The sequence below is a fragment of the Oculina patagonica genome, chromosome 8 (genome assembly GCF_052425735.1).
Source record: "Oculina patagonica isolate OP01 chromosome 8, crgOcupat, whole genome shotgun sequence".
NCBI classification, from domain to species: domain Eukaryota; kingdom Metazoa; phylum Cnidaria; class Anthozoa; order Scleractinia; family Oculinidae; genus Oculina; species Oculina patagonica.
In genome coordinates this window covers 12360276-12379128 of record NC_135765.1, presented here as the reverse complement: position 1 = coordinate 12379128, position 18853 = coordinate 12360276, and the positions used below count along the sequence as shown (strand labels likewise).

The 18853-nt window shown below is 37.3% G+C and overlaps 1 long non-coding RNA gene across 1 annotated transcript; it reads left to right on the top strand.

Moving 5' to 3' along the window:
* The first annotated feature begins 11633 nt into the window (after positions 1-11633).
* On the top strand, positions 11634-15101 carry LOC144662155 (uncharacterized). Its single transcript, XR_013572406.1, has 4 exons — positions 11634-11670; positions 13843-13963; positions 14355-14537; positions 15046-15101. It is a non-coding gene; the product is annotated as an uncharacterized LOC144662155 (long non-coding RNA).
* The last annotated feature ends 3752 nt before the right edge of the window (positions 15102-18853 follow it).

Below are 18853 nucleotides of genomic sequence, written 5' to 3'. Positions count from 1 at the left end.
CTTTCCTCTATTGTTTTCACTGACCTTTCCATAAATTGCAGTTCTTGTTTTGACTCAATAAAATCCACTCGCCGTGAATTCGCCTTTTATAATTAGTTGAGCTATTATCTGAAAACACACTCAGATACCTCTTTACGTTTTTGTGATCTTCGGTAGCAATAAATGCATAAAAAATACACAAGTTACTAAAATTGAGAGAGTCCTATCAGCCCAAAATGCTTCACTGACTTCACCGCCCTGAGGGGTAGCGACGACTGACGCCTTTAAGTCTTTTAATATTCTGGGCACTTCGATCATTGTATGTTAAAAAAGATTCCTCACCTAATGCACTTTGAAGTCGTCGAACATATAAATACGTTTTCAGTCCATTGCTAATCTGTTGTGGGTAAATAAAAGTTTGCTTTATTATAGTAGTGATCTGTAAGAAAACTTAAGAACTGATTGCGTGTCTCGTTAAGTAAATTCGGTAATGCCCACGTCAGGCTCCGCTTCGATGAACTTTTAAGTTGTTTTGCAAACCATAAATAACAAATTGATTTTTCAGTTAGATACCCTTTTACGTAGTTTTGTTCTTCGGTAGCCATGAATGCATCAAAAAAGACCCAAGCTTCTAAAACTGGGAGACTCCCATCAGCCCAGAATGCTTCACTGACTACACCGCCCTTAACGCCTTTGAGTCTTTTAATATTCTGGACGAAAAACCCAAACACCGCCCTAGAAGACGAGCTTTTCGCCGCTAGAATGAACAAAATAGATGAGCAAGAGGAGGTAGTAATCCATATATAAGAAAACTTAGAACTCAGATTGCGTGTCTCTTTAAGCGAATTCAGTAATTCCCACACGTGTGCACCAGGCTCCGCTTCAATGAACTTTCGAGTTGTTTTGCAAACCATAAATAACAAATCGAATTCTCATCTAGTAGCTGTTGTTGTATGCCAACTAATATTCCCTGCAGTAAAGTTAAGTTCTCGAAACTCACTCGCCTGATTTTCTCTGACTAATTACGATTTCGCTCAAAACGTCAGCGGATGTACTAAAATGGACGATCAGCCCTAATTTCAAACAATCGTTGCTACACGACTGCTTCTTAAGAAATATAACGTATCCTTTACTCAAAGAAAAGATGCTTCATGACTTCACGACTTCTGAAAAGATGCTTCATGACTTCACGACTTAACTTCTTGCTCTTATTTTCTAACAACTACTGTATTCCAGAGAAGCAATAGGCGTTGCAATACACGAGACAATTTCCTTTATGGGACGAATTCTTTACTGTGTTCGACTTGATTGTCGAGGTCACAGTTTGCGACCGACTATCCTTGATGAACGGTGAAAATAGAATATGCATTTCGCATGGGAAGTAAATCCCATCGTCCAGTTAAATGTTGCAGATTTTAGGAAAATAGACTGACAAAAAATTAAGTTTTGCATTATACTTTTCCTGATAAAAAAGTGTTTTTCATTTGCAACGACAAAAGTATTTGTAGCGAGTAAAGAGCAACTACCCAAACCACATAACACGTAAATAAGTTTACACCTCACGAGAGCAATAGCAGTGTACAGCACAGAAGATGCACCTCGAATTCAGTAGTATAAAGAAAACTAAAATTCTTGAAAAAAACTCGATTAAATATCACAGCGCTTCGCTTACCTTCAAGTTATGCAAGATGCTATTCGCGATGTATTGTGTTAAATAAGTAGCTTGGAGCCCGAAGCAAGAATTTAAATACAGACACTCCTACAATGCATTTGTACAAAAGAATTATCGGCTGGCTTTAAAAGTTGTAAATCTGTCAGTTGTTTCCACTTGGCTACACTTTCCTCGATTGTTTTCGCGGACCTTTCCATGAATTGCAGTACTTGTTTTGACTCAATAAAACCAACTCGCAGTGAATTCGCCTTTATACTTAGCTGAGCTATTATCTGAAAACACGCTCTGATACCTTTTTACGTATTTTTGATCTTCGGTAGCAATAAATGCATAAAAAATACACAAGTTAAAAAAATTGAGAGAGTCCTATCAGCCCAAAATGCTTCACTGACTTCACCGCCCTGAGGGGTAGCAACGACCGACGCCTTAAGTCTGTTAACATTCTGGGCACTTCAATTATTGTATTTTAAAAAGATACCTCATGATCAATTAATGCATTTTGAAGTCGTCGAACATATAAATACGTTTTCAGTCCATTGCTAATCTGTTGTGCGTAAATAAAAGTTTGCTTTATTATAGCAGTGATCTGTAAGAAAACTTAAGAGGCTGTATCTGTAATAGTGGTCTGCCCGATCTGGCTTGTTAAATAGATTTCGCTCTTTTCTAGTGTGTTGCAAGACTTTCATGTACTTATACTAAAAACACAATTCACTTGACCGGATCATTAATTTTTTTCGAGTTTTTAAGGATTTTCGGTTCACCCGAACGAGCACTTGTAACGACCACTGTCAAGGCTTAAATTTACCACAACTTTGAAAATTAATTAAAAAAGAACTAACAACTTCTGTACCAAACAAACACTACAGCCTGTTAAATTATGTCTTTTTAATTTATCACACCAACTTTCACGAACACTGAGCTCGAATCAAGCTAGCAGCAAAACATTAACGACACCCCTATCACACACCTTGATGAAACACTTGAAAACGGCTCAGATTCAAACTTTATTTTTGAAAAAGTGAGGCGGTCTACTTCAATCAAACCAACGCAGCCAAAAAGTAGATGTAATTAATTTTCAAAGTTGTGGTAAATTTAAGCCTTGACAGTGGTCGTTACAAGTGCTCGTTCGGGTGAACCGAAAATCCTTAAAAACTCGAAAAAAATTAATGATCCGGTCAAGTGAATTGTGTTTTTAGTATAAGTACATGAAAGTCTTGCAACACACTAGAAAAGAGCGAAATCTATTTAACAAGCCAGATCGGGCAGACCACTATTACAGATACAGCCTCTTAAGAACTGATTGCGTGTCTCGTTAAGTAAATTCGGTAATGCCCACGCCAGGCTCCGCTTCGATGAACTTTCGAGTTGTTTTGCAACCATAAATAACAAATTGATTTTTCAGCTAGTAGCTGTTTTTGTTTACCTACCAATATTCCCTGCAGTAAATTTAAGCTCTCGAGACTCATTTAACTCACAATCGCCTTTTTCTTGGACTGATTACGGTTTCGCTCAAAACGTCAGCGGATGTACTAAAATGAACAATCAGGCCTAATTTAAACCACCGTTGCGACACGACTGCGTCTTGAGAAATAACGTATCCCTTACTCAACAACTGTGAACAGATGCTTTGAATTACTAAACGAATTATCACCTAAAAAACGAAAACTTTTAATCCTTTGAAACTGCCAGGCTGGTGTTTTTTAGAGTTTTTCATAGCTTAGATTGATTAAAGTGCACCTAACCCCCAATTTTTTTTTTCGCTAAAATAAATGTACTCATTATTCAAACTAATTCTGCGAAAAAATTTTTGAATTTGGTTGAATCCTCGATTTTCTATGGCCCGCCAAAGTCGTGCTCGCGATGTTGCGCGACCGCGTTTCAGGGAGTCTGGGTCGAGCAAGGCTGTGACGTATACCCAGTAACCAAACAAAACAGCGCCTCAGTCATTTCTCTTTACTTTCTTGGGACGTCGTACCGTAGAATACTGGGTTTTGCCTGTTTTCACGCTTAAGCGTCTAAATTCTCGTCTAAAAGACCATAATGTCTTCTTCTTCGGAGTCAGAGATGTCGGAGAAGAGTATTGATTCCGATGACTCGGAAATCAACTTCATATCAGAGGTGGAAATCGAGAACGCGCGGCACTCGAGAGTAATAATTATTCGTCAAGTGAAGACAACTTATTCGACGACGAGCCGCTTGCAGACGAAGAATGGACCACAAGATACGAGCGGGAAGTGAAGGCCAATGAAGAGCTTGAAAGAAAGCTTAAAGATCGACTCGATGGCTCTGTAAATGTCAGTGAATGGTAAGCTATTCTCACGGTTTTCGTCACCTCTTACTAGTGAGTTGAGTTCGAGCTGTTTACTGTTCATGTTTATTTGTTTTGTTTTGTTACTGCTGTCAGGAACTGGAAGGTTGTGTGGAAAGTTTGAGGAGCGAACTCGTCATGCAAGACCTTGCCGATGGCCAGAAATTATTTTTTCTGTGTATCACAGCACACCCCGGCTTCAACGCAGTCTGCTTGCAGAAATGGAGCCTCCGAATAGCAGCAGATAAATACAAAACGAAAGGCAGGCAAAAGTACCGTCAGACAGGATCTGAAGAAAAATAAGCCGCACTATACATTCAGTCCATTATTGCGCTTTTCTCGCTTCATTGTGTATGTGATTTTGATCGACATCAGCACGGAAATACCACCTTTCTATTTTATTTCGCAATCAATATTCCGTTGCTTATCATTTTATTTATAATTAAATTTTATTTTATTTATAATTTGTGGGTTTTTGCGTGGCGTCTCATATCGTGAGTTTTCAAGGCTGGTGTATGGTATTCTTGGAAACAGGAGAATTCCCCCTGCCTGCGTGTGCTTATGTGGCCATTAGAAAAGAATTTCCGCTTGGCAAAGATGAGCACTTCACAGGATTTGATCTTCACGAGGAGGACTAACAACACGACTTTATTTTTACTAATGATCATAATGACAAGCATTTCGGTAAGATCTTCGCACAGTACACATTTATTACGCATACGGCAATCCCATACTATTTCACATATAAACAGTTATGTAAACAGTTGAAAGCTGTTTGCATAATAATATAATGGGACTGTGCGGAAATCTTACAAAAATATTTCATTTCTAATTGCAAAGGCATCAGATTGGTTGAAGTTATTTGACTGAATAATTGTCATACTAATTCATTCCATACATGTTTTGTACCTTTGCTTTTATACAGTTAATAACATTTTCATTAATGTCCTCCAATGAGCTGATAATATTCCTTTAGAGAAAAAAAAACTATTATTTTGAGAGATAAAATACTGGTGATAAGATGTTTGTTGGTCTTTATTCTTCTAGTTCTATGATAGTATTAATTTTTCTCTTGTAAACTAACTTTTTTATGCAACAAAAATCTAAACCTTTGACATGGTTTCATACAATTATACCCCACACACCACCACAGAAATACATAAATAAAAATAATTATTTACACTCGTAAGGATGAATCTGTGAACATTCTGAGAAGACCAGAATCCTGTACATCGCTAAGCCAAATGAGGGGCATCCCTTTCCCTTTTGTATGGGTGTCACCCAGGACTGGCAACACAGCTTAAATGAACAGTAAGAGCCTTTTGTTATTGTGCAGTTCCAGAAAATATCCATACCCACCCACATAGAAGATCAATGGAAATTCCAAACGGGTGGGGGATCTCAAAAGCCAAAAAGGAAAGTATGACGTGTAACTGGAATTTTCAGAGGGGTGGGGGAATTCAAACCGAAACACCTGCCAGTGGAAGGGGTATGGATATTTCATGGAACTACACTGTTCAATTTAACTAATTTTTCTTTGTCTTCTTTCTCTTGTGGGTGGTCTTTTTCCCTTTTTGATTCTTTGGGCAGTCAGCAACATTCTTATGACCCTTCATGGGATTTTTGCAAATGGTACAGTTTTTGTTGCGCCCCTTTGATTTTCCTTGTGGACTAAAGGGAGAAAAGAGAAAAAAGAAGACATTAATAATTATTATAAATGTTAACAATTACAATATGCCTAAATACTAGCCACAGTGATTAAAAATGCTATTGTTACCCTTAAAGATGAATTCCAGTCCGTACTGCGCAATCTCGGCTGCAATGTTTATGTGAGCCCACACGAAGGGAATGTTTACAAGCAAAACTAAAAATTCCCCGACAAACTTACCTTTTTCTTCATTATTAACGCCAGATATCCTTGCAGAACAAATAATAACGAGTAAAAGAACCTTGACGCTATTTCAAACCGACGTTTCAGCTCATCGGAAATCTTGAACGAAACGAACTGTAATGGCGGACTAAAAAACCGTCATGTATGCTGTCAACGAAGTGTAACGTTTCAACGAATTCAAAACAAAAACGTAAACAAACCCTGAGTCTGCGCAGTACGGACTGGAAATCAGCTTTAAATGGAAGTAAAAAAATTGTGACTTTCAGTTCAGGATAACTATTATTTATAAGTGGATGCTGCAACCCCTAATAGCAATTTGAAGAGAAACATTTGCATCAAATTTGTCTTGCATGGTATAGTGCATCATATAGGTAAGACTAATAGCATTGACTGTTGAATGGATTTGTACAGTACATACCTGGTGTGGTGGGGGGAACATCTTTCACTATCATCTTGCTCCTCTCCTCCCTCTTTTTGAGTGCCTGATCTCTAGGCTCTTTCTGCAACATTTCATTCATTGGTGCAGGAGATTTCTCTTTCAACTTTTGAGCAGCATCTTTCAGGCTTTCTTTTGATGCTTTTAAATATGTTTCAAATATCTCAACATAATCTAATGTAAATAAAAAAAAAAGCACACAAAATACAACTATATTAAGTATGAGAGAAGAGCTTGTTACATTTATCTGGAGAACTTTTTAAAAACGTTTGTTGTCTTACTAATGAAAGGACTTTTTGCTGATTGTGTATCTCAATGAGTACTTTTGGGCTTAAAAAAAGAATGGGGTCCTGTTGAAGTAAAAAATAAAATTTTTTAACCTTTATAAATACGAATCGATGTTTAATTGGTTTGGTTTATTAGGTTTAATTGTGCTGGACTTCTGACAGAATTGTCCTGGCTCGATGGAAAAATACAAATTCAAACTCTTCAATCGTCAAGGCTTGTGCTTACGAAAAAGAACAATTTTAAAGTGCAAAGAGGTGCACGTGGTAAATTATCTCACCTGTCTCTTCAGCTCTTGCTTCGCTTTGACTGTGGTGGTTCGATCACTTTGCCCACAGCATGAATTGAGGGGAAAGCAGCGACCCCAAAGTCGTCCCTGTTAAGACGGGAAATGGAAGGCTTGCTTTGACCTGGCAAATTCGAGAAAAGACGCTGAAAATCGTCTGGCTTGAAGCGAGCTGAGCAGACAGCTGAGTTCTTCGTAGGCTCCCACTTCGCTTGCTTTAACTTGACGAAGTCTACCCACTTTTTTCGCCTTTTCTTCGCTTGAGGCCGCTCATCACCGAAATATGGAATGGTGTGAAGCACAATTCCATTTCCTAGGTCTGGGATATTGCTGCAACCGCCAGCAACGCACCTTGAAGGCATTTGGAAGCGAACTCTTTCCGAAAAAGACAGCTTTCCAGTGAATTTGCTAGTGCCGGAGACTCGTTTCCTCCCTGGGTAGACGTCACAATAATAAGCTGGACCTATTCCCCTAGAACGCGGCCGTGAAACAAAATGGCGCCGATTTGAGGGAATTTTTCGAGATTTCGATGGGCCATAGAAAATCGAGGATTCAACCAAATTCAAAAATTTTTTCGCAGAATTAGTTTGAATAATGAGTACATTTATTTTAGCGAAAAAAAAAATTGGGGGTTAGGTGCACTTTAAGTTATACATATTTTGAGTTAGATTTTATTTAAAAAAAAATAATCGGATTGCGGGTCATTTAATGTATTGAAGACTTTGACCGGCTGTCGGACATTAACCACAGCAAAAACAAAAACAAAAACAAAGCCAAAAATATAACAAATACGGCAAGCAAGAATAAAAACGAGCTAACACGCACAAACATCGAGTGACTGTGCAGAACAAAAAAACATCATAGCACATTTGCATGCTAACATTTCTGTGCGCAACTCGATGAGATTAGTCAAGATTTCGCCAAGACGAAAATAACCCCACATCGAATGTTTATTGGCACGTTCACAGTACTAGTTACCTTATTATAGGAATTTAACGATACATGTAATTAACGCGAATTTCAAAAATTCGCGTTAATTACATGTACCTTAATTTACGTCATTGTAAATTAAAATCACACTATTTTTCAGCATTGTTATTTTAAGACACCTTTATTTCCGGAAAAGTTATGTTTAAACGACATCTACTTCTCCGTGAAGGCTGCAGGAATAACAGAGGCAGCGGAAAACACGAGGACGGGATGTACTCCATCCCTGGATCCATTCATTTAATATTAGTCACTATTTGGTCTGTTTAAGTATCTTTGTTGTGTATAGTTAGTTAGTAAGTTCTCTTCGCGCCATGAGGCGCATAAGGCTGTAACTGTCTCTCGCCAACTATCAGAATTAATTAAACCTCAAGTTCTGTTGTTGGACGTTGTTGTTTTGTCTTTTATTTTAAATAGCGTAGTTTGCTATAAAAATTACTACGAATCAAATTCGCGTTAATTAACTGCATGTAAGCACACACCACACGAGAATTCGCGTTAATTAAATGCATGCTAACATAAATTTTCGACAATTCGCGTTAATTTTATTACGCGTACATTTTGTTCGCGTTGTTAAAATGCCTCGTTATATTCCTATAATAAGGTAAGCTGACTTGTCGGATACGACCATGTAAGTAATCTATGAAACTTACTTTGCAGCGCATTAATTTCCTAGGAGCTCGATCGGTGTTGACCAATTTCGGTGAGCAAATTGCAAAACAGGTTAAAGAGCTATTTATACTTGTCAATTTAGTATTTTGCCAAATGCTATCCATGATAGAAAAAAGGCCTGGCCGTGTTTTCGTGAGAAATATATCAAAACTCAGTCTTTTAATTTTCGCGTCAGTCGAAGAAAAAATAAAAGAGCTGGTTGCACGGCTGCCGCTCAAGTTAATTAGCAAATCAGTTTGGCGCCAAATTAGTTTAGTCACAGTCACAGTTGAATTGATATGCCCGGGATGCGACCATGTAAATAAATCTTTGACATTTCTGAAACTGACTTCGCCACAAAATTCCAAGGAGATCGGGGTTAAATAATTTAGTCAGCAAGTACAATGTTGCGTCAAGTTGCGTCAAGAAAACAGAATAACGAGCTATTTTAGCTTGTTAATGAAGTATTTGCTACCATATGGTTTCAGTCCAGGAATACGTTGCTTGGCCGTATTTTGGCGCCAGGGAATTAATTATAACATAGTTATATGATAATAACAGAGACTCAGTTGAATTGTTATTGTCCTACGGGCAGCATGTTAATATTTTGGCGCGTGCAATAACTATTAGTAAATACAAAAACACAGAAAAGTGCAGGGTGCATAGGATTGGAAATATCACTACTTTGCAAAAAAAACATGGATAAAACCTGATTCTACGCTATGGTTATTTTGCCGCTTTCGTTAAAGTGAATTTGTCGAGACTTGAATTGAAATTCCACGCCTTAATTATAACTAGGTATGTACCAGTCTTTTTTTTAAATCAATTTTGCATGGTCGAGTTAAGGTAGCATAATTTATTTAAGTAGTTTTCATAACCTATTCATTGTTAGCACAGAGCTACTAACCTGAACCAGAGGTTTTCTCATGCACTTTACTATTAATAAAATTTGAATTGAAAAGAACGGAGGAGTGGAACCCGGGCAGTGGTATACGGCGACATTTTTCATGTAAGATCTATTCAATGTGCGCGAAAAAAATACTTCTCCCGCGTTTATTTACAATAAAAATTTTGACAGAAGACAAGAGACAATTGATATATCGAGACAATAGACGAAATAACTAGGTTCAACCAATCAAATTGCCCCTCAGTAAATCGGCGGATTACTGAGTAAGTCATTTTAGTTGTAAATAAAGAAAACAATCTTTTCAAAATCCATCATTCGACTGATTGCCACAAACACGTCAACACAAACAGGCACGTCTGAGCTTCTGCAGGTATAGGTACATTGATGACGAGTAGAGAGTGAACTATCATATCGTAACCTAAGTTAAACCTTTTCTATCTGCTTATTGTTATTTCTCAGCCATGTAAGCAAATCCTTGAGTTTTACATAGTTTCATCCCTTAGTGAAATTTTCATTCACTAAAAAAAATTGACATTTTGGCGCGAATAATATTGAGCACGATGAGTAGAGAGTGAATAATGATATCGTAACCTAGGTTTGTCCTTTTCTATCTGATTATTATTATTTCTCGGCTATGTAAGTAAATACTTAATTTCTACTTTCATTTCTCAATGGAATTTGTCATTCACTTTATTTATTAAAAAAGTCTACGAAGCGCAGTGCATCGGTGACAAAAGTTGACATTTAGGCGCGAAATATCTTGAACACAGCTCATTTAAAATAAATTGTAAACGCACGGGAAACGTTATTTTCGAGGGACTCGAGCTAACGCGCTAAATTTGAGTCCAAAATGTAACTTTGTATATACAACTAATTGCAATAAGGTTGTCATAGAAAAAAGGAAAAAGGCAAATAGGAATTAATTAAGCGCATCCATGAAATTTATTTGTACAAATGGCCTCAAAATGCCTCAAATACGAATAAATCAATTTATCTTGTTACAGCATAAAAAAAGTGGACTAAAAGTGTGCCGATCAAAACTCGTGAGTTTTCTGTAAATGCTATCAGTTATGAAACTACGCTAATTAATTCCTATTTACCTTTTTTCTTTTTCCTTTTTTCTATGACAACGTTTTTGCAATTAGGTGTATATTTCTTTACAAGTAAAGAAACATACTAACACGGACAAATGTCGAGCGTGCGGGATAAACATTGCAGCACAATTTAACTGCAATGCATGTTGAAATTTTTTGTTGGCAACTTGATAATAAATTTCAAGATCTTAGAACAAATATATAGTGATGTTTATCGACTGTTTATGTTCTTTTCATATGCTATCAGTCCAGAATACTTTGGCGCGAGGAACATTAAAACTCAGTTATTGTTGAATTGTAATTGCCGAATGTTCAGTTTTGGCGCGTAGAATAATTATTAGTAAGCACACAAACACAGATAAGTACACGGTGCACAGGACTGTAAATATATCTGTTTTTGCAATAAACCATGAAAGGAACGTGATTCTACGCGATGGTTAATTCGCTGATTTTCATATAAGAGAGCGTTTAAGCGAATTTTTCTAAAACTTGAACTGTATTCGAACTTGTATTCGACGTTGTTTTGAAATATTACTGAAATTCCACACCTAAATAATAATAAAGTATATCACTCTTGTTTTAAAATCCGATTTTGCAGGAGATAATTTAGCTATTTGACAAAATTATGTCAAGAAAACAGAATAAAGATACACTAATGTTTCTCAGCTATTTAGCTCCAGTCACAGTTGAATTGCCACGTCGGACCTCTACCGTACGCATGGAGGTCAGAAAAAAGTTAATAGCACATTTCCAAGGCACTAGCTAGCTCTGAATTGGATGATTTAAGTGAGTAAACCCAAATGAGAGACAGAAAGAGGATTGAGCTATTTATGTTTCGCAATTAAGTATTTGCTTCAAAAATCTTTCAGGTAATTTGTGCAATATTTTGGCGCAAAATACATTGAAACCAGGCCATATATTGAAATGTAATGCATAAATGTCTTGCATAATTGAGCATGCAATTTTTTTGAAAACTTTGAATGAATGCAAGAGAGAATTGAATATATCTGGACAATGACAAAAATGAGTTCAACCAATCAAACTGCCGTTCAGTAAGTAGGCGGATTACTGACTAAGTCATTTTAGTTGTAAATAAAGAAACTTAGCTTTTTCATAAACTATCATTCGATTGATCGCCACAAACGAGTCAGGACTTCTGAGCTTCTGCAGGTAGGTACATTGATGACGAGTAGAGAGTGAACTATCATATCGTAACCTAAGTTAAACCTTTTCTATCTGCTTATTGTTATTTCTCAGCCATGTAAGCAAATCCTTGAGTTTTACATAGTTTCATCCCTTAGTGAAATTTTCATTCACTAAAAAAAATTGACATTTTGGCGCGAATAATATTGAGCACGGCTTATTGCCGTGCATGGAAAAAGCTATTTTCGAGGGACACGAGCTAAATAAACGCGTTTAATTTAATACCAAAAGGCTTATTTGATATATTTCTTTACAAATAAAGGAACGCACTGATGCGCAGAAATGTCGAGCGCGCGGGAAAAAACATTGCGGCACATTTAAACTGCATGTTAAAATTTCTGTAGTCAACTTGATAAGATATATCAAGGTGGCAGAACAAACATATAGTGATGTTTATCGACTATTTGAGCTTGTTAATGAAGTATTTGCTACCATATAATTTCAGTCCAGAAATAGGTTGCCTGGTCGTACTTTGGCGATAAGCTACACTAAAAACTCAGTCACAGTTGACTTGTTTTATTGTCGTATGTCCAGTAAGTGAAAAATATTTTGGCGCGTGGAATAATTATTAGTAAGCACACAAACGCAGATAAGTGCACGGTGCACAGGACTGGAATTATCACTGTTTTTGCAATAAACCATGAAAGGAACGTGATTCTACGCTATGGTTATTTCGCTGATTTTTATATAGAAAAGGGTTTTAGAGAATTTTTCGGAGACTTGAATTATATTCGACGTGACTGAATGCAACTGAAATTCCACGCCTTAATAAATCAATTTTCCCGGGGGGGGGGGGGGGCACTCCCCTATATGGCCTATACGGGGACGTGCCGCTGGATAGGGTATGTTTTTGACTCCTCCGGTCCTGAACAGGGTATATAGTTTCAAGCTCCTCTGTCCTAAACAGGGCCTGAAGCTGTCCTAGACAGGGTATGGCTGCAAGACTGTCGTCCATGTATTTACATTGTTTTCGCTTTCGCTTCAATAAAAAGCATTATTTTATTCGGTGGGATAGGTGTTTTTGCATTTCAGTGCTTCAAACATCGCGTATGGGACGCAATCACAATAAAGCGTAAATGATTGTTGATGTTGTACTTTGTCCTAAATAGGGTCTTAGAATAGGGGGTGTTGTCCTACACAGGGTAGGCATTTTAAGTTTTTATTGTCCTAAACAGGGTCAGGGTTTCAAACCTCCAGCGGCACCCCTATACCTAAACTTAGGTCAAGTGCCCCCCCCCCCGGGGGGGGCAATTCACCATGAAAGTCACAGTTGAATTGACACGTCGGACCCCGACCAAACGTGTGGAGGCCAGGAAAAACTTGACAGCACATTTCCAAGGGGCTTTTAATTGGGTGATTTAAGTGAGCAAATCCATATGATTACATCAAGACACACCATAGGGTTTTTGTGCTTGTCAATTAAGTATTTGCTACAAAAATCTTTCAGATTGTGTGATGTTTTGGCGCTAAAATACATTGAAACCAGGTCATGTATATTTGAAATGTATGCATAAATGACATGCATCAATGAGAATGTAAATATTTTGGCGCGCGCGTATGAAATAAAGTTATTGTAAACACACAAGCAAATATAAAGTTGCTCATTACATAGACCTGAAAAAATCACTTCGTTTCACTAAACACTGGAACTCAGCAGTTTTGTGGTTATTAATTTAACAATGAACATATGAAATATGTCCCGAACAGGAAACACAGTTCAGGGTTTTAGTTTTTGTCGAAGGTGATCGAATGTTAGCCTGCGTTGCAGACGAACTAAAACACGGGCCATCGAATGTCAGACGGGTCAATATTCTTCAATTAAAAAAAAAATCACCTTTTTTCGTTAATATAATCGGTAGTTTTACTATCATTTTCAGCTCATAGCGCATTTTTTGTAATTTGTAATTTGTAATTGTTTTGGTTCTACTTTTCGACCAAATAGAAGTAAAACCAAAACAAATCGTGGCTCGCTCGCACACGTTTTCCCGCGCTTTTTCGACTTCATGTATGTGCTTCGACTTTTTTTTATTGGTTTGCTGGACAATGGAATTCGCACCAAATATTCATAGATATGTGAGGTGCTTCAAACTCGTGAACCCATCACTAATTTATATTTGCATTTTGTATTTTTACCTTTCTGTAGTTGTAGATCATCTACTTTGTTTACCGTTTCATCATGAAGGGAATTTTTGTTGTTGTTCTGGCGATGCTCGTTGTGTCTGCAACATCACTTTCACGTTCACGTTTCCGTTCACGCCGAACAGGTAGGATCTATTTATTCCGGGTTATTTATCTCATTTCATAACTCAAATACCTTTTGTATTTCCATGCCGCTGGTACACAATAAAAAGCGCAAAGACCAAAAATAATGTGTGCGGTACTACTGTTGGGTTCTGGCCGGTCACTGTGGTTTTTAAAGCTGTTTCTCTTACAGTGTATAAACGACTTCGGGCATCCTGAAAAAATATATATGGGGGACATGGCAATTCAGTTGCTTGATAACGCAAGGGCTACAGTTAACTAAAAGCTCAAGACACTGCTAAGAAATAATGCGCTCTCTACGACTGGAGCAGATTTAAAACAGGTTATTGAAAAGAGAGTTATAGCCGCTGTGAATGTAATGTACTAACTTGCTGAAAAATTTTTATTTGGTAGCGGTTTCTCGTGACTATGGAAAGGATCTCCGCGATGGACTTTATAAAGACGAGGGAATGCCTGACCTGGATAAAGATGAGAGTTGGTCTGACCTGGTGATGGACCCAGCATGTGAAATGCAGTGTATGAATTTTTGCAGCAGTAACTGCCGAGAAAGATGCTGTTTTTGAAACCCATCTTCATGTAAGTTTGTCCGCTTGCGAGAAAGAAAATTTAAAAAAGGGAAAAGTTTCGAAGGAACTTCTACGATGACAAGTATTAATACTACCGTAATGCAAACATAAAAAAGTGCTTGTTTTGGCTTTCTAAACAGAAACGATGTTAAGCCGATTAAAGAGCGATTGCGAAACAGCCACTCTACCCTTGGTTGAAAAAGACCACCCCCCCGTCCACACCTTTTACCTTCATAACACCTTTTAGCGTTCTTCACCATTCAAAATACTTTGTGCCGAGTTACTGACGATGTTGCACCTCTGAGCTCCGTGCGGGGTCGATGTCTGTGATTGACCGATTGTAAGCTACTTTTTATCGCAGACAAGGCTCTTGGTAGAGCATGGCTTCTTTTAATATAAATATAAAAGCGGCAAGAAAACCGATTTTTTTTTTCAAAAAAAGACACATTTATTAGTTCAACTTTTTGTGTGATTATAGTTGTAAAATGTCTAGCTGATGAAGTATATCTCTTTTCCAGGTTTGCAATTCAGTAACCATATCAAGTGCTGGCCGTTGAACCAAGCGCATGCAAAAGCCATCTTAAATTAGTCAGTCTGTGTGTTGTGTGTGAAAAGTAAACCTGCAAATAAAGCTGGTTTCTGATCAAATCTTGTATTCACTTACTTTAGTAGTAATGCGTCGGTAATACTTATTAGGGGGTCCCCCTCCTCCCCTACTTATTGGACAATATCCTGGGGAAACAACCTCTTCGCCGCCATATCGTACAATGAATGTGTACCAAATCTGTCAAATAAATGACGGTACAGTGATGCGGCCCTATTCCAAATAGTTTTCTTTTCAATTTTCCGTCTCACTTTTGAGGCTTACTGCCGTCTTAATGCACTTAGAGAGAGCAAACTCATACAAAAGCTACCAAATTTCTGATTGAAAATGTAAATCTACCCCCACTGCCAAGCCAGACTAAAGCCAATATTTCCTTTTTGAATTGCAAACTATGCAAATGATGCTTGATACAATCCAGATAAAAATACTGGAAGCCTCAGCCTGCACAGCTAGTACCTACAACTGCCCTTTCCGTCTAAAATTGAAGTCACTCTAGGAACGTGGCTTTTGCTTTAATTCTAGCCAATTCACTTTATACTTCATTATGTGAGTTCCGCTACAAATGGCGGGGCAAAATGTCCGCAGTTCTTCGATAGAAATATGTCCACGTTTGCACTGCAACATCAACCCATGCCAATACCTTGTAAAAAAAAGAGATCATTCATTGGAAAAAGCAAACAATAGTTGTATCCTAAACCAAATTTCCCTTTCTCAAAAATAAATAAATAAATAAATAAATAAATAAATTAGGTGCTGTGAATAAAGTGGGCTTTGACAAGATTTTTAAAAGAGGAGAGTGATACAGCTTGTTGTATTTTAAAAGGTGGTAAATTAAAAAGGGCTGTGCCAGAAAATCTAAAAGTATGCTTTCCAAGGCTTAGCTTGGGTTTGGGTAGATGGAGGTCAGCCTTCCTTCGAGTGTTGTAACCATGTACATTGTAGTTCCTAATGAAATAGTTACTTAAATACTGAGGAACTAAGTTATGCAAACATTTATAAACTAAAACACATTTGTGTATTTTGCGGTTTGTTTCTAAGTCAGCCCACCCTAAAACATTAAAAGTATCTCTAGAAGAGTCATGCTTAAGAATGATACGGGCAGCACAGTTTTGCAACCGCTGCAGACTTTTGCGGATGCCAACAGACAGTTCACCCCAAGCAGTGTCAGTATAACTTAAGATTGGGTCAATAAGGGTATTGCTGGGAACGAGGTTGACACTTTGCTGCTTTAAGAGTGAGGCAAGATCGTATCCGTGCAAGAAGTCCCAGACGCTTATTAACTTTGTTACAAGTAGTGTCTATATGCTCTTTCCAGTGAAGCTGTTCATCGAGCATAGTCCCAAGGTAAGTGAACTTTGCCACTCTCTCAGTGTCCTTGCCTTGAATCTGCAGGACAAAGACTCTGCTTCGAAGCACGTTTCCAAGCAACTTGATTTTGATTGATTACCGTGATAAAATCCATACGATTGCATCAAGAAAACAGAATGAAGATTATGTTTGTTAATAAAGTATTTCCTACCGTATGCTTACAGTCCCGGAGATGGTTGCCGCCGTCCTTAAGCGCCGGAGAAATTCAGTCACAGTTGAATTGTTATTGTCATTTTTCCAGCTTGAAATAGTTTGGCGCGTGTAAAAAGTAAAGACAAAAACGAAAAAATTACACGGTGATTTCGCTGATTTTAATAAAAGAAAGCGTTTAAGCGAGTTTTACGAGACTTGAAATGACTCGACGTAACTGAAATTCCACTCCTACAGTAAACTATGATTAAGTACCACTCTTGTTTCAATTTAATTTGCGTGACGCAGTTAAGCATAATCTATTTAGTAGTTTTCATAACTTATTCATAGTAAGCTCAAAGCCACTACCTGGTTCCAAAGGTTTTCTCTTTTCTATTCGTTTTCTTCTCTCTCTCGCCTCGACCTCTGCGACGGATTGTTTTCTTTAGTTGAATAAAGAAGAAAGACTAGATTACATGGCTACACGAGATTCTTCCCTCAAGATGCGTCAATGCGCGCGGAAAAAGAACAAAGCCTAAAAATAATCTACCGCCCTATACTATCAGAAAATTAAAAGGACAAAGAAGGGATTAGTGGAACTGACGACGTTTATAGAGATACACTTTTATATAAAATTTAACAAAACGTTTATGTCTGCAGTACTGTGAGTGCCATTAACATGTGATGGCTACCAAAATTTAATAATTTGTGCGACAACACTTTTTTCAAGATGCGTTCAATTCGCGCGAAAAAAAAACTCTTTAATTATTTTCCCGCGTTTTATTGGCGATAAAAATCTTGACAGCAAAAAAGAGACAATTGGTATATCGAGACAATGGTAATAATTGGGTTCTACCAATCAAATTGCCCTTTAGTAAGTTGGCGGATTACCGATGGAGTCAGTTTAGTTGTCGAGCGCGCGGGAAAAACATTGCAGCACATTTTAACTGTATGTTGAAAACTTATGTGGGCAACTTGATAAGATATCTCAAGGTAGTAGAACGAACATATAGTTATGTTTATGAACTATTTAAGCTTGCTAAGGAAGTATTTGATACCATTTGCTTTTAGTCCAGTAAAAGGTTACCTGGCCGTACTTTGGCGCTAAGCTACATTAAAAACTAAGTCAGCACAGTTGACTTGTTTTATTGTCGTATGTCCAGTAAAAAATATTTTGGCGCGTGGAATAATTATTAGTAAGAACACAAACGCATAAAAGTGAACGGTGCATGGGATTGGAAATATCCCAGTTTTAAAAATAAACCAAAAAAGGAACGCATTTCTACGCTATGGTTATTTCGCTGATTTTTGTATCAAAAAAGCTTTTAATTTATTTTTTTCTAAAAGTTGAACTGTTTTCGAACTTGCATTCGACATTATTTTGAAATTTTAATGAAATTCCACGCCTAAATATAGGCGCCTAAATATATCACTCCGATTTGCAGAAGAAAATTCAGCTACATTTGACAAGTTCATGTCAAGAAAACAGAATAAACATAAATGTTTCTCAGCTATTTAGCTTCAGTCACAGTTGATTTGTCACGTTGGACCTCGACACACGCGTGGAGGTCAGAAAAAACTTGATAGCACAATGCAATTCCAAGGCACTAGCTAGCTCCGAATTAGAGGATTTAAGTGAGTAAACCTATATGATTACATCTAGAAAAAGGACTGTGTTAAGCTTTGCAATTAAGTATTTCAGTGCTACAAAAATCTTTCGATAGTTTTTGCAATATTTTTGCGCAAACTGAAATACATAGAAACCAGCTCATATATATTTGAAATGTATGCATAAATGCCGTGCATAACTGAGCACGTAAATATGTTGAAAACTTTGAATAAAGGAAGAGAGATTTGAATATATCTGGACAATGACACAAAATGAGTTCAACCAATCAAATTGCCGTTTAGTAAGTTGGCAGATTACCGATGAAGTCATTTTAGTTGTTAACTGAAGAAACTTAACTTTTTATAATCTATCATTCGACTGATTGCCACAAAGGAGTCAGGACTTCGAGCTTTTGCAGGTAGGAACTTTTTAAGCTGATGAGTAGAGATTGAACTATCATAACGTAACCTAAGTTGAACGAACCTTTTCAATCTGCTTATTGTAATTTCTCAGCCATGTAAGCATACTTTCATTCACTTTATTTATTAAAAAGGTTTACAAAGCGCAGTGCATCGGTGACAATGTTGACGTTTTGGCGCGAATTATATTATCTTTA